At 53.1% G+C, this 6,000-nt stretch overlaps 1 non-coding gene across 1 annotated transcript; it reads right to left on the bottom strand.

The window, feature by feature from the left end:
• Nucleotides 1-2,404: 2,404 nt before the first annotated feature.
• On the bottom strand, nucleotides 2,405-2,486 carry TRNAL-AAG (transfer RNA leucine (anticodon AAG)). The gene has a single exon. It is a non-coding gene; the product is annotated as a tRNA-Leu (tRNA).
• Nucleotides 2,487-6,000: the final 3,514 nt, after the last annotated feature.

Below are 6,000 nucleotides of genomic sequence, written 5' to 3'. Positions count from 1 at the left end.
TATGAGACAATAATGGCATTAAACAGGACATCATTATGGCCTCATTAGTTATGGCCCTACACATTCATTTGGGGGGTTCAATCTCTCTATTCAGACCACAGACTCGACCTGGCCTAAAAATCCCACCAATATTAAAAAGTTTTCCCTTTAAGTAAAGTCTAGGTTAATAAAATCCATGGGTAACCAAACAAACACAATTCCCACCAGGATCTCAGTGCCAGGGCTGCGGCACTTTCCTCCTGGCCACATGTGACACAGAATCAGGGGATGGTTTGGGTGGAAGGGACCTCAGAGGTCCCCGTGCAGGTCCCTGCAATCCCTCCCCTGCAATGGCATCTCTCAAATGATATTTATGTCCTGCTCTGGCTTTTTTTAATAAAGGAGGAAAACTTCCCTCCCCTCCCTTCCTCCTCATTTATTACAGGCATTAAGTTAAACATGGTTTCCTCTTAAGCCCGACCTAATCCAATTAATATTAATATTGCCCTGAGCCAGGCTGATCTCATTAGTGTCGATATTTAATATCTTTGCTGCGAGTTGTGCTGAAAATGAGTTTCTTGCTTTCCAGAGACTCTGGAAAGAAGGAGCAGCGTTTTCTTCCACCCAGGAATGAGGATGGGATGGGAAAAGGACCGGCCTGGGGCAGGGGGTGCTGGACCCTGTGGCTCCTCTGCACCCCGGGAAGGAAAAGTGGAATTACAAGGAACTGCTGGGATAGAAAGTGCATCCTCCTGGGGCATTGCCAGAACTGTGTCCCAGCCAGAGGAGCCCCCTGGGGACACCAGTGTGACACCAGCGCTGGTGGCCCTCCCGCAGCTCCTCCTGCTCCTGAGTGTCACCCTGATTTTTTAAGTTTTTCTAAGCCTTCTGATGTTGACATTCTTGTAAAGAACTTTCTCACACCCTTTCTGTAAATAACTCATTGTTCTGCATTCTTTTATTGAGGAGGAGAAATCTGATGGACTGCTGGCTTGTCCAGTGTCATTGCAGAGATGGACTGCTGGTTTGTCCAGTGTCATTGCAGAGGTGGCACTGTCACCAATCCTCTGTCACTTTTGGAAATCTATAAATGTTGGAGACAGAAAATAAACTTCCCTTTTTCCTTCACCTGGAGAGCAGCCGTGTGTTTGTGCTCGTGTTGTTTGGTGTCCTGCAGTGACACTGGAGGGATGCTCTGGGTGCGGCTCATTAACGGGTTGGGGGCACGGCTCGTTAATGGGGGGGATAGCTCATTAACACAGCGCTCATTAACACGCCAAAGGTCGAGGACTGGGTTTATTCAGGGCTGGCAAACCGCAGGGCAGCTGAGCTCTGTGCTCACTGGAATTAAACCCAGAAACCCAGGATTCCTGCAGGCTGCTGTCCCGCAGCACGAGGGGCTCGGCACGAGCTGCACAAGCCCTTTCAGCCCTGCTTGTGTCTCTGCTCCCCTTCCCTGCCCTTGGAGCAGCTGCCGGGGTCAGGACGGGGTTTGGAGCAGAATCACCCCAGACTGTGGTTGCAGAATAGCAGTCAGTGAAACGGGATCCCTGCTATTCAGAACAAAATTCCTTTTTTGTTTGGGATCCAGCAGCAAATAATGGGGACCCATGGAATGCCATAAAGGACCTTAAAGAACAAGGTGATCCTACCCAAACCATTCCATAATTTACAAATAATTTCCTTTCATGTGCAGGGCCTGTGGAGATGATGCAATGAAAACTGCCCGGTTGCAGCCCCAGGGCTCAGTGTTGGATGTGTTCATCCTCCTCCTCCTCCCAAACCACAAAATGAATCTTTCCTTGCCATGACCTCCTGGTTTGGGGCCAGGCTGCTTTAGTTCATCCCTGCTCCCTCCCACCACGTCCTGGCTGGTGCCCAGAGCAGCCCTGGCTTAGCAAGGACAGCTCCATCAGCGCTGGCAGGAGCAGCAGCAGCAGCTCCCATCACCTTGGCCCTGCGCAGCCCTGCAAACCCATTTTTAGGGAATTAGTGCTGTGTCTCAGCCCCCCAGAACAGGCACACGTGGGACAGCCCCACCTGAGCCCGGGGGAATAATCAGGGTTTTGTTTGTGGCTTTTCATAAAACAGCTGGATTTGGATTGGGAGGGACGTCAAAGCCACCCGGTACCACCCATACCATGGCAGGGACAGCTCCCACTGCCCCAGGTGCTCCAGCCCCAGTGTCCAGCCTGGCCTTGGGCACTGCCAGGGATGCAGGGGCAGCCCCAGCTGCTCTGGGCACCTGTGCCAGGGTCTGCCCACCCTCACAAGGAGGGATTCCTGCCCACTGTCCCATCCACCCATGGTGTGCCATCACGAATGGATCCCTGCCCACGGTAAACCCCAGCACCTGGATGACATCTTGAGACTCCCGGGGCCACTTGTGGAACTCGCCCAAATCCCTCAGGTGCCAAAACAGAGCTGGCAGCGGTGGGATTCGAACCCACGCCCCCGCAGGGACTGGAGCCTTAATCCAGCGCCTTAGACCGCTCGGCCACACTACCCTGGCACAGCGCTCCCTGGGAACGGGATTCGAGCCGGGATCCGCCCCCGGGCACGGCACCCTGCCCGTCCCGGCCCTTCCCTGGCTGCCTTCTCCCGCTGCACTCACAAAGCTGCCCTTCCTTCCTTCCTTCCTTCCTTCCTTCCTTCCTTCCTTCCTTCCTTCCTTCCTTCCTTCCTTCCTTCCTTCCTTCCTTCCTTCCTTCCTTCCTTCCGCCACTTCCTTCCGCCACTTCCTTCCGCCACTTCCTTCCGCCACTTCCTTCCGCCACTTCCTTCCGCCACTTCCTTCCGCCACTTCCTTCCTTCCTTCCTTCCGCCACTTCCTTCCGCCACTTCCTTCCTTCCTTCCTTCCGCCACTTCCTTCCTTCCTTCCTTCCTTCCTTCCTTCCTTCCTTCCTTCCTTCCTTCCTTCCTTCCTTCCTTCCTTCCTTCCTTCCTTCCTTCCTTCCTTCCTTCCTTCCTTCCTTCCTTCCTTCCTTCCTTCCTTCCTTCCTTCCTTCCTCCCTCCCTCCCTCCCTCCCTCCCTCCCTCCCTCCCTCCCTCCCTCCCTCCCTCCCTCCCTCCCTCCCTCCCTCCGTGGGATTGCTGCTCTGCCACCCCCTTCCCTTCCCTTCCCTTCCCTTCCCTTCCCTTCCCTTCCCTTCCCTTCCCTTCCCTTCCCTTCCCTTCCCTTCCCTTCCCCTCACTCCCACACTCACCCCCACATCTCTTTTCTCAAAGGCTGAGGACAGCCCCTCCATCCCGTTGGGAACAGGACCAGAATCTGATTTTCCTGTTGGATCTGTGCCCTGTCCCAGCCGTGCAGAGGGGCCAGGGGCTGGGGTGCCAGTGCCAGTGCCAGCACTGCTGCTCAGTGGCTGTGTGGCCCACAGATCCCACAGTGGCACTCTGGCATCAGGGAAGGTGCCAAGCCCTGCAGGAAAGCTCCTGCCAAGCGCCGGGAGCCAGGCCCAGGGAAGTTCTGCAGTCACGTAAATATTTTTGTTCCCCGGTTAAACACAGCCACTCTCTGCTTCCTCAGCGCGGCGATAAAAGCACATTTCAATAAACAGGCCTTCAAAGGGATGTTTGCACTTGGCTCCTCTTCCAGCCCTTTTCATTCACTGGAACAGCTCCTGGCTCTGGGAACTGCAGGTGACCCCCCAGCTCCCTCAGCTCCCTCTGGAAACTCAGCACCTTCTCCCAAATCCTCCCATTCCCAGACACGTTCTGATTTCAATTGTAAAATAACCAGTGATAAAAAAGGAGATGTTGTCTGTCATTCCTTGCTCCATGGGTTTTTTGATCCACGTTGCTCCAGCCCTAGGAGTCCCTAGACCCAAATGCTGGCATGGATCCCTGTCACCCTGATTTTTTAGGACTTTCTAAGCCTTCTGATGTTTATATTCTTGTAACAAAATTTCTCACACCCTTTCTGTAAATAATTTATTGGTTTGCATTCTTTTATAGAAGAAATCTGATGGACTGTTGGTTTGCCCAGCGTCACTGGAGAGGTGGCACTGTCACCCTCCAATCCACTGCCACTTTTGGAAATCTATAAATGTTGGAGTCAGAAATGAAACTTCCCCTTTTTTACCTTGAGAACAGCAGTGTGTGCACATCGTGTTATTTCGTGTCCTAAAGTGACAGATCCCTGTCAGGGATCCCCTGCAGAGATGATGAAACTCCAGGAGCAAATTGGTTATTTGAGGATAATAACTGGATTTTCACTAAGGGGACACTCCCAAACTGCTGCAGATTTCTGAAAATTGATTTATTTCCAGCCAGCAGCTGCCAAATCATTCCCAAATAAATTCCAGCCCCACGGAAGTTTCACAGCCCCATTTGGGATCCCGTGGATCTGGGGACCCTGATCTGCCCCAGGAGAGCTGGGGAAGTGCTGGATTTGAGGCATTTTGCCCCTCACTGTGTGGCAGGCATTGGGAAACCTTCCCAATAAACATCCTGCAGCGCTGGGGAGGTTTGGAATTAAACCCCAAACCACGTTAATAAATCCAATGGGATTATTTCAATTAAAAAGAAGTGATTACAACAGCCCTTATTTTCTTATTAAGGCATTTAAGCAGTCCCTATTAAAAGATTAGAAGATATTGAGCCTTTGTAGGGCTCTCAAAAACATTCTTTGGAATATCCCTGGTTAAAATTATTGCTGTTTAAATACTTCTGCCTAAAAATACCTTATTAAAATTGGACATCTCTGTCCAAATTTGGGACAGAGCTTTGAGAAGGCCTGAGACCTCCTTAGGGATCACCCATGGCCATGGAAAACCCACCTGGGTTTGTAGAAATGTTTTTATTCCCCTGAACCAGAAGAAAAACCCCTTCAATATTCCCTGATCTGCTCATTCTTGTGTTCTCCAGCAGCCCAGCCCAGGGCCGGGAGCTGCCAAGAGCAAATGATTCCCATTTCCATAGATGAGGAGATGAATCACTCCTGGTATTTTTAGCAGGTCATTAAGGGCTGGCAGGGATATTTGCAAACTGACTTGTGAGGGTTTGCACTGTCGAGAGCACAACCTCGGAGAGCAAACATCAACTGGGAGTCAGAGCAGAGGAGTGGGAGGGCTGGGAACTGCATCTCCAGTCTGACACTGACAGGGAGGGATGGCATAAATGGGGTTTGTGGGAGCACGGGCCCCACTCCACTGAAACAGGGGTAGGGTTTGTCCCACCCCACGGAGAATGTGGGAACCCCAGGCAGGGATATTCACACGCCCTGGGGAGGGATGCTGCAGGCACTGGGGCAGCTGGGCCCTGGCCTTGGGTGGAAAGGGAGTTCTCCTGCTGCTCTGGGAGCAGGGGAGTTCCGTGGGGGCTCAGAGGGGCACCAGGGCACTCAGAGGAGTCATGGAACGCGTGGGGAGGGACCTTAAAGCCCACCCAGTGCCACCCTGCCATGGCAGGGACACCTCCCACTGTCCCAGGTGCTCCAGCCCCAGTGTCCAACCCGGACTTGGGCACTGCCAGGGATGCAGGGGCAGCCACAGCTGCTCTGGGCACCCTGTGCCAGGGCCTGCCCACCCTGCCAGCCAGGAATTCCTTCCCAAAATCCCACTTCAATCTCTCCTCTTTGGTTCAAAACCATCCCCTCGTGTCCCATCACCACCTGCCCATGCAGAATTCACTCTCCTGGCACAGGGGAAGAGCTGCTCACTCCTCAGTGGAGCAGAGCTTCCCAAAATGGGCATTTAATAACGATAGTCTACATATTAATATTCATATTTAACAGCTCCTTCTCCTGTTCTGTGCTGTTGGGGTACGATGAGCACCGCTCAGGGGAAATCCAGGGAATAAATAAATCCAGCTGGAAGGATCCCAGGGAGCCTCTGGCAGCAGGAGGGCAGCTCACACACCCGAGAGCCCAGCTCTGCCACGGCCCAGGCTGACAGGGCTGCACATTCCTTCCCAAATGTGGAGGGACTGCCTGGGAATGGGACAGCGAGGAGGGCTGTGCCAGGGCCACCACCCCTCAGCTGTCCCCTGGAAAACCCAATGAATCCAAGGCATCAGAG

The sequence above is a fragment of the Ammospiza caudacuta genome, chromosome 7 (genome assembly GCF_027887145.1).
Source record: "Ammospiza caudacuta isolate bAmmCau1 chromosome 7, bAmmCau1.pri, whole genome shotgun sequence".
Lineage (NCBI taxonomy): Eukaryota > Metazoa > Chordata > Aves > Passeriformes > Passerellidae > Ammospiza > Ammospiza caudacuta.
The sequence above is the reverse complement of the archived record's forward strand: the minus strand, read 5'-3'. Positions and strand labels throughout refer to the sequence as shown.